The sequence below is a fragment of the Nothobranchius furzeri genome, chromosome 9 (genome assembly GCF_043380555.1).
Source record: "Nothobranchius furzeri strain GRZ-AD chromosome 9, NfurGRZ-RIMD1, whole genome shotgun sequence".
NCBI classification, from domain to species: domain Eukaryota; kingdom Metazoa; phylum Chordata; class Actinopteri; order Cyprinodontiformes; family Nothobranchiidae; genus Nothobranchius; species Nothobranchius furzeri.
In genome coordinates, this window is record NC_091749.1 from 33,387,212 (window position 1) to 33,401,266 (window position 14,055).

The 14,055-nt window shown below is 44.8% G+C and overlaps 1 protein-coding gene across 3 annotated transcripts in view; it reads left to right on the forward strand.

The window, feature by feature from the left end:
• Window positions 1-531: 531 nt before the first annotated feature.
• Window positions 532-14,055, forward strand: part of LOC139071766 (basic proline-rich protein-like) — a 191,007-nt gene continuing 177,483 nt past the window's right edge. For all 3 annotated transcript variants that reach the window (XR_011521579.1, XR_011521580.1, XM_070554788.1), the window contains exon 1: window positions 532-748. The gene's annotated coding sequence lies outside the window, so the exon portion shown is untranslated. The remainder of the gene's footprint in view (window positions 749-14,055) is intronic.

Sequence of the window (14,055 nt, forward strand, 5' to 3'; positions counted from 1 at the left end):
CTGCATTGGTTCAATAAGTAAAACTGTGCTGATATTAACAACAGATATTTTTTCCATCTTGTATCAGTTTGTGTTTCAGGGGGTGAGGGGGGTGATGATGTGTAATTGTATAGCCACATGACAGTGATGGTAGCCATCTCAGAAACAAAAAATGTGTGTGGTGTGTGTAAATCATAATTAGTGAAGGAGTATGAAACTGCAGGTTTAAAAACATTAGACCTTGAATCCATAGTAGCAGCAAAGCAAACAGAGTCACTGGTAGAGCCGCGTTGCTTTTAGCCAATCAGAGGCGAGATGTCCAAATATCAGGAAATAAGACTGCAAATTTTGCACACTTTCTTCACCAGCTGACTTCTACATCCTCTAACATGTGCATCTGAGACCCCCCTTTAATCAATTAATTAATTAATTAAATGGGGGACTAATTAGTTAATCATAATTATTTATTTATTTGACAAAAATTACGTATTAAAAAATTCATGGTGGAACCTTTGTCAATGCATGATTTCCTGGTAGACCGAATATCACTGGTGCACACAACAATGCACAGTGCTCTGCTAACGGGTACGGAAGTGGAATAATTTGAAGGAATTGGCTTGCTTGGACTGCTGCAGTAATTGGGAAAAATAACTTGTAAAATAAAAATAACTTCCTGAAAACTCTGGAGTTCATGACACAGACATTTTTCAGAGATCATCTCTGATCTCCGCTGCTGCTGGGTGGTACAGAGAGCTTAACAAAAGTCGAGGTAAGCTAATTATTTTACATTTATGCAACAGTAATTCCTCTTCATGACCTTTTATCTTTCTATCATCCTCCAGTCATCCAACTGGAACCAGTACGTGTTCCTGATCACTTCTTTAGTCCCCCTACAACACTCTGGTGTTAAAAGTTAGTAAATTTAAGTTCTCGATCATATTTGCACCTGTTCTAGTCTCATTTTTAAGGGTTTTTATTTCTAGATATGCTTTTACCACATTATGAGAAATAGAAATGCTAAATAAAACACCCAATTATACAAACAAGTAAAACTGAAACAATTTGAAAATGGTGCAAAAGTCCATTAATCTCAGTAATTCAACCACACAGAGACAATTTGAAGGGCCAGGAACCAGTTTCAGGTGTTTTCTATTTGCAATTATAAATTTATGTTGATTTGTGACTTGTATACTTTGCAAAGCAAGAATTTGGTCTAGTTCACTAGGCTACCATGGACCTGGAGAAGCGTTAAGAGAACGTGGAATTTCAGAAAATGGCTTTGGATCAAAGCATTTTGGACTTCCATTATGCCTGTGAGAAAATTAGCAGCCTTGTAAGCCAAACAGAGAAGTTTATAGATGTTACTAGCTCTCTGATTGAGGATAATTAATGTTTGGAGGAGAATGTTGAACCATTAACAGAGAAACTTACAACAGGTCCTAAATCAAGTCCTTCAGGAACAAGTCCTGTATCTAAAAGCTAAACACACAGAATCTGAAAAATTAGTCCAGGCAAAGGCATGTTTGTCTCAGCCAGAGAACCAAGAGAAGAAAGACTTAAATCTGAAATCCAAGCATCAGAAGAAGAAAAATTTCAAAACCTTCGAAAAGAAATGTAGCTCTCCAACACATTCTCACTCCCAGCGTGTCAAAAACAAACGCTTGGTCAGCCACCCTCCACGTCTGACCCCTGACGCCAAAAGTGCCCTTTTTCATCACTTATGTGCAAAAAGGGGTTTTCCCTTTTCTGACTGCAGATCCCAATGCAGCGTAAAACTGAAGCTGATGCGGCACCGATCCAACTCATTTAACCGCACCTAAACCTTAACGTTTCGCTATTTATAACCTTCCCCTCACCCTCATCCTAACCTTAACCCTCTTGCTACCTAAAATGTTACTCTCACTGTGATCAAGCGTTTGTTTCCCATGCATTCTGACTGTGAATTTTCGTATTTTCCGCCCAAGGGGAACATTAGAACTTACCATCTGGCGAGGGGGAGGTTACAAATACCCTCTACTTTTAACCTCCACCTTGGTAGTTGAAACCTCCCCCTCGTGTTGGCTCGGTCCAAACCCGACCAATGACGAGGCGGCTCCCTCTGTTCACTTCATAGAGCCGGCTTTTAGAGCGACCGACACATCACTAATGTGTTAGCTAGCAAGACGGTTATGGTTAGGACAGGGGTGAAGAGAAGGTTAAATACAAGAGGATAAGGTTAGGGTGAGGTACAATGAGCTTGTTTGGTGCCCTGGCTGCGGACATCCCATCGCGTCAGTTTTATGCTGCATTGGGATCTGCAGTCAGAAAAGGGAAAAAACCCTTTTCGCACATAAGTGATGAAAAAGGACACTTTTGGCGTCGGGTCTGACGCGGAGGGCGGCTGACCAAGTGTTTGTTTTTGACACTCTGGGAGTGAGAATGTGTTGAGCTCTCTCATTAAGAAGTATGAATAAGCAAAGGGCGAGCTGCCAGAAGCACTTAGGGATGGGTGGTAACTCAAAAACCGTTGGGGCCAGACTTGCAGTCAAGTGTGGTGTGACGTTTGGTGAAAAGAGAGATGTCTGTACATGTGAGGAGGTGTTTCTATCTAGGATCTACTCCGTCCACCATGGAGTATAAAAAAAATACAGCACAATGATTATCTCACAGGAAAAAGATCACCCAATCAATTTATTTGTGTGTATCTTTGTGCTGCATGGGGGGTTTTCTCTGGGGGCTCCAGTTCACCCCCCACCCAAATTTCTAAATCCCTGACACGTTGTACCCTGATGGATCTGCTGGAAAAAGGTAATAGAATTGAACAAGCATTATACACCCTTTTGGGGGAGCCAGGCTCCCCAATAAATCGAGCCCTGCCTATGAGAAAATTCACTGCCTGGAGAAAATGAGATCTTACAGCAGAGAGGAGAGCATCAAGAATCAGAGGAGTGTTTGTCTCCTACAGAGAACCAAGAGGAAATTTGTGGAGAATTAAATCTGATATCAAAGCATCATCGTCTTCGTCTTCGTCTTCCTCCGCTTATCCGGGTCCGGGTCGCGGGGGCAGCATCCCAACTAGGGAGCTCCAGGCCGTCCTCTCCCCGGCCTTGTCCACCAGCTCCTCCGGCAGGACCCCAAGGCGTTCCCGGACCAGATTGGAGATGTAACCTCTCCAACGTGTCCTGGGTCGACCCGGGGGCCTTCTGCCGGCAGGACATGCCCGAAACACCTCCCCGGGGAGGCGTCCAGGAGGCATCCTGACCAGATGCCCAAACCACCTCAACTGGCTCCTTTCGATCCGGAGGAGCAGCGGTTCTACTCCGAGTCCCTCCCGAATGTCCGAGCTCCTCACCCTATCTCTAAGGCTGAGCCCGGCCACCCTACGGAGGAAACTCATTTCGGCCGCTTGTATCCGCAATCTCGTTCTTTCGGTCATTACCCAAAGCTCATGACCATAGGTGAGGATTGGGACGTAGATCGACCGGTAAATCGAGAGCCTGGCTTTCTGGCTCAGCTCCCTCTTCCCCACGACAGATCGGCTCAGCGTCCGCATCACTGCAGACGCCGAACCAATCCGCCTGTCGATCTCCCGATCCCTCCTACCCTCACTCGTGAACAAGACCCCGAGATACTTAAACTCCTCCACTTGAGGTAGGACCTCTCCCCCGACCCGGAGGTGGCAAGCTACCCTTTTCCGGTCGAGAACCATGGTCTCAGATTTGGAGGTGCTGATCCTCATCCCAGCCGCTTCACATTCGGCCGCGAACCTACCCAGCAAGAGCTGAAGGTCAGAGCTGGATGAAGCTAGGAGGACCACATCATCCACAAAAAGCAGAGACGAGATTCTCCTGCCACCAAACTCGACACACTCCACACCACGGCTGCGTCTAGAAATTCTGTCCATAAAAGTGATGAACAGAACCGGTGACAAAGGGCAGCCCTGGCGGAGTCCAACCCTCACTGGGAACAGGTCTGACTTACTACCGGCTATGCGGACCAAACTCACGCTCCTCTGGTAAAGGGACTGAATGGCCCTTAACAGAAAGCCACCCACCCCATACTCCTGGAGCGTCCCCCACAGGGTGCCCCTGGGGACACGGTCATAAGCCTTCTCCAAATCCACAAAGCACATGTGGATTGGTTGGGCAAACTCCCATGCCCCCTCCATCACCCTTGCAAGGGTATAGAGCTGGTCCACAGTTCCACGGCCAGGACGAAAACCACATTGCTCCTCCTCTATCTGAGATTCAACTATCGATCGGACCCTCCTCTCCAGTACCTTGGAGTAGACCTTTCCAGGGAGGCTGAGGAGTGTGATCCCCCTATAGTTGGAACACACCCTCAGGTCACCCTTCTTAAAGATGGGGACCACCACCCCGGTCTGCCACTCCCTAGGAACTGCCCCCGATGACCACGCAATGTTGTAGAGACGTGTCAACCATGACAGCCCTACAACATCCATAGCCTTGAGATACCCAGGACGAACCTCATCCGCCCCCGGGGCTCCGCCGCTGTGTAGTTGTTTGACTACCTCAGCAACTTCTGCCCCCGAGATCGGACAGTCCATCCCCAGGCCTCCCAGCTCTGGTTCCTCCTCGGAATGCGCATTGGTGGGATTGAGGAGCTCCTCAAAGTATTCCTTCCACCGTCCGACTATAGCCTCAGTTGACGTCAGCAGCTCCCCATCCCCACTGTAAACAGTGTGAGCGAGTTGCTGCCTTCCTCTCCTGAGGCGCCGGACAGTTTGCCAGAACCTCTTTGGAGCCGATCGATAGTCTTTCTCCATGGCCTCACCAAACTCCTCCCACGCCCGAGATTTTGCCTCGGCAACTGCCACTGCTGCACCCCGCTTGGCTATCCGGTACCTGTCTGCTGCCTCCGGAGACCCATAGACCAGCCACGCCCTGTAGGCCTCCTTCTTCAGCCTGACGGCTCCCCGAACCTCTGGTGTCCACCAGCGGGTATGGGGGTTGCCACCACGACTGGCACCGGCCACCTTACGACCACAGCTAGCAACAGCCGCCTCGACAATTGCAGAGTGGAACAAGGCCCACTCGGACTCAATGTCCCCCACTGCTCACGGGACGTGGTCAAAGCTCTGCCGGAGGTGGGAGTTGAAGACCGTCTTGACATGTTCTTCTGCCAGGCGTTCCCAGCAGACCCTCACTATGCGTTTGGGTCTGCCAGGTCTACGCGGCATGTTCCCTTGCCATCTGATCCAACTCACCACCAGGTGGTGATCAGTTGACAGCTCCGCCCCTCTCTTCACTCGGGTGTCCAAAACATACGGCCGCAGGTCAGATGATACGACTACAAAATCTATCATCAACCTGTGACCTAGGCTGCCCTGGTACCAAGTGTACCGGTGGGCATCCTTATGTTCGAACATGGTGTTCGTTATGGCCAAACTGCGGCTTGCACAGAAGTCCAATAACAAAACACCGCTCGAGTTCAGATTAGGTGGGCCGTTCCTCCCAATCACACCCCTCCAGGTCAAGCTGTCATTGCCCACGTGAGCATTGAAGTCCCCCAGCAGGACAATGGAGTCCCCTGATGGAGCACTATCTTGCACTCGTCCCAGGGACTCCAAAAAGGGTGGGTACTCTGAACTGATATTTGGCCCATAAGCACAAACAACAGTCAGGACCCGTTCCCCGACCCGAAGGCACAAGGAAGCTACCCTCTTTTCCCCCGGGGTAAACCCCAACACACAGGCAGAGAGTCTCGGGGCTAACAAAAAGCCAACCCCAGCCCTCCGCCTCTCACCCGGAGCAACTCCAGCAAAGTAGAGTGTCCAACCCCTCTCCAGGTCTCGGGTTCCAGAGCCAATGCAATGTGTCGAGGTGAGTCCGACTATATCTAGCCGGTACCGCTCAACCTCTGCCACAAGCTCCGGCTCCTTCCCCGCCAGCGAGGTGACGTTCCATGTCCCAAAAACTAGTTTTCTTGTCCGGGGATTGGATCGCCAAGGCTCCCGCCTTGGTCTGCCACCCGATTCGCATTGCACCGGACCCTTCATGTTCCTCCTGCGGGTGGTGGGTCCACAGTTGGACGAGCCCATGTATCCGGTTCGGGCTGGGCCCGGCCGGGCCCCATGGGCGAAAGCCCGGCCACCAGGCGCTCGCTCACGGGCCCCAACCCCAGGCCTGGCTCCAGGGTTGGACCCCGGTAACCCTCCGGGCCGGGTACTCCGACTCTTCGTTTTAACCGCCATGAAAGATCCTTCGAACCGTTCTTTGTCTCACCCTTCACCTAAGACCAATTTGTCATGGGAGACCCTACCAGGGGCACTAAGTGCCCCAGACAACATAGCTCCTAGGATCATTAGGGCACTCAAACTCCTCCACCACGATAAGGTGACGGTTCAAGGAGGAGGATATCAAAGCATCAGAACAACATTTTTAAAGGACTTATAAAAATGTAGGCAATGTCTTTCATTAAGTAGTCTAAAAAACAAAGATATTAGATGTGCTGTGAACCAGCAGCCAGAAGTACTGGCAGCCAGGTACAGGTCCCCTTGAATAACCCACTAGTCCCTCTCCTCAAAGAGGGGTGCATCCCACTGCACGGCCCTCTCCCAAGGTAGAGGTGTGGCCTCAGTGGTGGTGGCTGGACCATTTCAATGTCCTGTACACAGACTGGGACCAGGCTATCTGGATACGCCCATCTCCTTCTGTTTGGCCAGTCCTTCAAGGCTATCCAGGCCAAGTTGAAGTCACAGAAGGAGAAGACGGAAGCTTTGCACTCCATCATCCCCAGCTGTGATGCAAGGCCCAAGGTACCTCTCAACGCTCTCAAAGCCATAGCTTCCTCGCCTAGAGGAAGATATAGACCACTTCACTCATATATTTATTACATTTGCAACTGTCTCTTGAAGGAATGAAGGCCTTCTAAGTCACACTCAAGAGAATAAAAGCTCTGGTGCACATTTTCCTTATTTTTCCTGAAATTTGCACATCTCTCGTCTATATGGCTAACAGCAAATGAACATGTCTTTGTAACTGTATTTGTTTTTATTAATCTAAATAAAGGTGCAGCATGTAAGAATATAGTGAGAATTCTACAGTAGAAAATCCCAAAAGAGTCTAATGTTTCAGTCATTTTGGAAGGAAGGTTATACTGAAAGATGTTTCATATTGCAGCACTACAATTGTAATTTAACGATGGCTGGCGTCAAGCTCCAGAGTTGTTTAAAGTGGCTGCAGTAACCAAATTTTACCACAGGATGTCATTTTTCCTTTATTTCTACATAGTGCATCTTTAAATAATGTAAACAATTTAAATCAGCTGTTATAATCAGTAACTCAGTGCTTGAGGACCCTTGATACTTTTAATTTTCCTGGAATCTTTTGTGGATTAGTAGTATTTACTCCTACTTGAGTAGAAACTTTACAATAATGCTCTTAGAGTACAGTCTTTGGTCCACCCTCATACCTGTTTCACTCCCACAGGTGCGGCCCTCTAGATGTTTGAACCGCTTAGTCTTAGCCCTAAGCTGAGACCAGGTTGTCACAGGAGACAATGGCTGATGTCCCTGACAACACAGCTTCCAGGATCATGGAGCTCCTCAAACCCTTCCACCACGATAAGGTGGCAATTCTGCAAAAGGGACTTTTTTAAAACAAATATTTTGTTATTTTTTTAAATAGTTTTTGATATGGAAGCGTATTGCATTCAGCCACAAAAAATGAAAAAGGCTTTATTTTTCTGAATTAACGAGATAATTTTTACAGAAAAAATATTAAAATTAAAATAATCCCTCTGAAGTGCTAATCATGCTCTGCGGCATTGAATGGATGAAGTTTTCTGAGAGGGGCGATGCAGGACGTTGCTGCAGTCTGCTCGATCTTATGACTTAACGACATTGCTGTCTGTAAGTTGAACTGGTTGCGGATGATCAGCTTATTAACTGATAGCAGGTTCAAGCGGTGATCCTGCTACTTCAGAAGAGTTTTTCGACACCCCGCCCACCCTCACTCAGACTGCCGGACAGACGGAGATATTCCAGGGCTGAACTACCATTCCTGCCCATTCAGTTCAGAGACAGTAGCTCTTTCACAAAGTGTCTCAATTCCAAAACAAAGTGAAAGTGAATTAAACTCAGCAAACGACATGTTTGAGTTCGTCTATCAACTCATCAATAATGCCGCAGAGCATCATCAGCACTTCACAGGGATTGTTTAATTTTTAATTTACGTTTTTCTATAAAAATTATCTTGGTAAATGGGAAAAGCAGAGCTTTTTTTTACTTTTTTTAATTAAAAAAAATCTTGTTAATTTGGAAAAACAGAGCTTTTTATTTTTTGTTGCTGAATGCAAAACACTTCAGTAGTTTTATTTTCTTCCTTTTCAATGCTTTTAAACATATTTGTTGTTGTTTTTTAGCTTTTAGCTTTATTGAGTTTAAATTATAGCATCAGTAGGGCTCCATAAAAACCTTTAATTTCCAATATAGTTGTCTGGAATTTGCTGTAATTAAGAGAATAAAAATGTCACAGCCGTCACTGGAGCTAAAAGGGCCGTCAGCCATCACCATTTCCTTATTACTCTTTAAATACATTCACCCTCCAACAACATGTGAGTAGTACATCCCTGATGACTTCAACTCACTGCAATGTAAGAATACAACATACTGGATTGTGGTAACTATAATAGGTCTTTAGTACGCTTGATTCATGACAAAACTTTGAATCTCTGAGTGATTCTGGCATGCTTTTGAGCCAAATCCTGTTCAGGAGTTCTGCGGAATAGTTTTTCTGTCACATGATTTGAGTTAGATTAACAATTTGAAAGTGGTCAGTCCAGAGATCGAAAACACAGTTCTCATGAACTCAAAGAGATTTTGCTCCTCCGAGGGGTGGCAACTGGTAGAAATGTCCTACAGACTGCCACGATCTGTCTTGTCTCCCCAGTTTCTGTTCAGTCCTGTGTCCATTTGCTCCCACCTGCCTCTTGTCTCCCAGTCACTTAAGTCCCCAGCTCCTCATGTATTTAAACAACACATTTTCACACCCAAAGCATCAAATAATGACGCGTGTGACCAAGCGTCAAAATATGACGATTAGGGAGCCCCAGCGAGTCGGGAGAGGACACGCAGGGACACGTGTCACCGGGGGCGTCAGTATCCGATGCCAGCGTTGGCACGGACATTATTCCTCGAACCTCTAGCGATCTAATCTTCCCCTCACCCCCATCCTAACCTTAACTCAGTAATTTCCTATTAAGCGTTGCATGCGCACCCTAGTTAAGGTTTGAATGGGGGTGAGGGGAAGGTTAAGAAGTTCACAAGACGGTCAAATGTCCGTCTCACCGCTGGCGTCAGTATCCGACGCTCTGGGACAGCACGTCCCTGCGCGTCCTCTCCCGACGCGCTGGGGCTCCCTAATCGTCATATTTTGACGCTTTGGGTGTGAGAGTGTGTTGATTTAAACCCTCTCAGTCCTGAGTGTCTTGTCTGTTCATTGTTTCCTTGGCAGCGTGCTTCTCATTAAAACCCTTTTACAAATAAAATTGGTATGTAAGGAAAAAAGCAAACCAGGCTAAATACTCACACACTGTTTAGCAAAGTTATTCCTCACTTATTTTACTAAGTTCCCAAGCTTTTTTGTTTGTTTGTGGTGTGGTAATGATGGATGATGTAAGAACTCAAATGGCTGAATACAATAGGAAAACAATACACTAAGCCTCATCACCCAGCATTATCTCATTTGTTTGGTGATCGATAAATGCTTTGCAAAGTGCTGGATCAGTCGGAGATGTAGTGGAATTTACTCTTAGTGTTAAATAATAATTTGTTTGTATTGATTAATGCTAATTAATTATGCTAATTGAGTTGGATTAAACCAGTTCTCCTGCCAATGCCAGTGTTGCGTCCCCTCCTGTCTAGGAGCTCGATGAGGGAGTAACACAGGAAATTAAAACAAGAGGAATGAACTAAATTCTTAGCAAAAGTCAAATGTTTATTATAAGAAAGGTTCATAAATTAGAAGAGGCACTGCAATATAGTAAACAAAAGCACATCTCCTGTATCTAATACTAAATGACATAAATTTAACCCACTGGGAGAAAACCAACTTGACTAATTCAACACAAAATACTGGATAAACCCACAGCAGTATCTGAAAAACTACTCACTAGTGGAAACTGAGTCAAACACTAAATAGGAACTAAATCTAAATAAACTGCACACACACCTCTAAAAGATGTCTTACTGACAACATTAAACTACTAGTCTCACTACTATAAGTTATGTAAGTTCTCAGAGAGAGAGAGAGAGAGAGAGAGAGAGAGAAAGAGAGAGAGAGAGAGAAGAGAGAGAGAGAGAGAGAGAGAGAGAGAGAGAGAGAGAGAGAGAGAGAGAGATAGAGAGAGAGAGAGAGAGAGAGAGAGAGACTTAGGCCTAGTCCACACGTAGCCGTTTTTTTTTAAAACGAATATCCACCCCTCCAAAAACTTGCATCCACACCACCTTGTTTAAAAAAAAACTGTCCACACGTACCCGGATAAATACATTGTTAAGCACATGCCAGACCTGTAGGCGGCAGTACTTCCCCTGTTCTTAACCTCGTCCTTCGTCTGTGGTCTTCCGCAAGGAGCAGTAATTCCGCTTGCAAAAACAAACAGGCAAAAAGCGCTTGAACAATTGATAAAGCGAGCGCAGCTCTGAGGGCATCCATGCTGTCGGCTAGTGTAAACACAGGTCGCACACGTGATGTCAGCATTTTTTTGTTGCGGAAAGTGACGTTGCGGACCTTAAAACTCCGGTTTTGTCTGTCCACACGCAGACAACCAAAACGGAGAAAACGCAGATCTTTACTTTGGCCGGAGTTTTTAAAATGATCCGTTTTCGTGTGAAAAAACTCCATTTTCGTGTGGATGACAGGCCAAAACATAGAAAAACATCTACGTTTTGGCAGATCCCTGGCTACATGTGGACAGGGCCTTATAAGGGCCCGAGCTGTCAAATTGCAGATTCCTTGCAGCTTGTGCTTGTGCTAGTCCTGCGCAGCAGCCACACCTCTCGCCATGGCAGTGAAATGGAGAGGCTGGAACAGTGCTGGAGAGGAGAGTGGCAACCCACAAGCACTGTGGTAAAGCTGAATATGATAACAAGCAAGGTGAACATGCAGAAAGACTTCAAATGACCCAAAACTGCTGTAAAAGAAAATCCTTACTTTATAAATATTAAGATCAGTGCTTCTAATGCTCACCATTAAATCACCAATAGCACCTGCAAGTACCTCTTTTAGGTTTGTTCGTCTGTAGTATTCTGAAGTCTCCAACTCTGGTCTTTAGGATCCATTATTCAGCAGGTTTTAGATGTTTTCCTCCTTCAAGAAACACATCAAGATAATGAGCCATTAACAGGCTTCTGCAAACTTGATCACATGCTGAGGAGGTGATGGGATGGAAGCAGAGAGGAGAAACAAATGAAATATACAGGGCATTGGTCCCTGTGGACCAGGGTTCAGGATCTATGTTAATGCAGTTTAATAAAGGAGCGAGAGCGTGGATATTAGAGAAACAGTTGTTACTGATCATCAGTTTAAAATAAAATGAATAGCAATTTATAAATAAATTGGTGTTCAGCATACAACAGTAAGGAAGAATATTTTCTGATGGAAAACACATCAGTTTTCCAAAGAGTGAACAGCCCACCAGTTTCACTCTGGGGTTAATCTGTGTTCTACAAGCCATATTCAGCAAAAAGAACAACAAACTCAATATGTACATATTAGTCTTAAAATCATGCTAATGTATATTAGAATGCAATAGGAAAATACAAATCGTTTGTGTAGAAAAAAAGAAAATAAGCAACAAATCCCTAAACAACACAAACATAAATTAACCAAGATTTATCAGAACAAACTTCTGGAACAATGTCTAAGAGGTGAGAGCATGTTTGCTGATAAAACATCATAAATTCTTTCATAAACTAACTACAATTAGTCCAAATTTCAGCTGCTAGGTTTTTTACAGGCATGGCACATAGGGAGCATATCGCTCCTGTGCTGGCTCCTCTGCACTGGCTCCCCGTGCACTTCAGGGTGAAATTCAAGGTGCTAACTCTGGTGTGTAAGGCTCTTCAGTGAACTGATCCTTCTTACCTGGCTAGCCTTTTGAACAGTCATGCGCCATCAAGAGCCCTGCGCTCAGCTGATATAGAACTGTTGGTAGGGTTGGGCATCGATTGGAAATATATCTGTGTTTTTTCAGGAATCGTTCAATTTTTTTAAATTTAGATTCCTAGTTTCAATTCCTAGGCTGCCAACTGAAAGAAGAAAAAAAAACATGAAAAAAGAATGTGGTCTGCAAATTCTGATCACCTCTCAGAGCTGATCATACCAGCTGTCTGTCGCTACTACTCTCTACTACTCTGCAACCCGCAGAGACCCTAAGAGCAGCATCAGGGATAGCCATGACTACAGTGTAGCTTATCACTGCCAGTGTGTGAACATGTGTGGGTGAATGGGTGAATAATTGATTTAAGTGTAAAGCTCTTTGGAGTCTTCTGACCCACACAAGTGCAGGGCATAACATATTGCTAAAACCTTTAAGGTAGTGACAAAGTTTGACTTGACGAACTGAAATGGTGTATTTATAGTCATTTCTGAGGTTGTGTGAAAACCTTATTATTTTTCTAAATTTTGCATAAATGAAATTATTTTGGGAACAAATTAAGTCATTTAGTATAAGGACCAAAATATATGTTTGTAAACTTAAGGCTGAATATGTAGCTATTTGGGTTGAAGTACATCAGACAATGTAATGTCCTCTGAAGTGATTGAAACCCGTGTGTGTGTGTGTGTGTGTGTGTGTGTGTGTGTGTGTGTGTGTGTGTGTGTGTGTGTGTGTGTGTGTGTGTGTGTGTGTGTGTGTGTGTGTGTGTGTGTTGTGGTGGGGCAGCAGGCTGTGCTGAGCCGCATGGATTTGCTGCTAAAGTTTGAACAGTTTTAAATTAAAATGTATTGCTCATTCTCAATCTATTGATCTCAGACCCAGCTGTGTCAATACGCCGCCCCGACTATTTTTCCAATAACTTATAAAGATCTGCCAGCCAGGCATAAATTCATTACATAGCTCCGAGTATATATTCTCTCTCTCTCTTTTATCTGTTTCTCTCCCATCTCTTTTCCTCCCAGATTCACCGTTTTCCCCCATCTCCTTCTTTTCTTGTCTTCTTCTACACTCCTCCTCTTATAACCCATATTTCTCTGCATAGAGGTGCTGTTTTCAGGTATGATCACTGATACCAGCACTCTCCGATATTAAAAAAACCCTTCTATTTTCAGTCACTGTACCAAAAATATTTTTGTATAATGAAGGATTAGAAATGAAGTCAGTTAGATAAAAAAGTTCCTGTTTTCATGTTTTGTTTTGTTTTTTTGTCTGGAATAGAAACATTTTTGTTTCAACCCACTGGGGGTCAAATGCTTTTCTTTTAAATAAAGAAAATATTAGAAAAAATATTATATTTTTATGTTACTGAGATCATTTCAACTTCATAATTTCTTCAGAAATGACCTGTTTTCAGTTCTTACTGCTAAAATCCTCTTTATTTTTTGTTCCTCCCTCTCATCTCTATCTGCCGTCTTCTCTCTTCCTTCTCTCACCTCCTCGTCTTTCTGCTTTTTCCGTTCCTCTTGCTAATCTCCCACCTCTTCTCATTGTCAATACCTATCTAATTCCACTTTAGCACCAGTAATTGGCTGATGGATAGAAGCTATGGATTGGCCTCTTCCTGATGACTGCATGACACTTTTCCCCCTCCTGTAGAGCTGGTAATACTAATAGAATTCCAAATCCGCAGCGCTGGGATCCTGTCATGAGTAGGTCAACCGTTGTGTCAAGGTCCTATTGGAAAGCCAGCATCTAACATCTAAATTCAGACTTAGCTGTTTTTTTCTGTTATGCTGGATGATCAGTGTGTGCTGCTGTGTTTTTGCTTCCATCTGTAATTGTTGACTGCCATCATCCTTGTTCATTTTTTTATCCTTTAAAATAAAAATTCAAAGTTGTCTTGATGCTGGTGAAGGTTCTCAGTCATCCAGGTCATGGTAATTCTTGTCTTGATGGTTTGTGAGGTGACGACTGAGT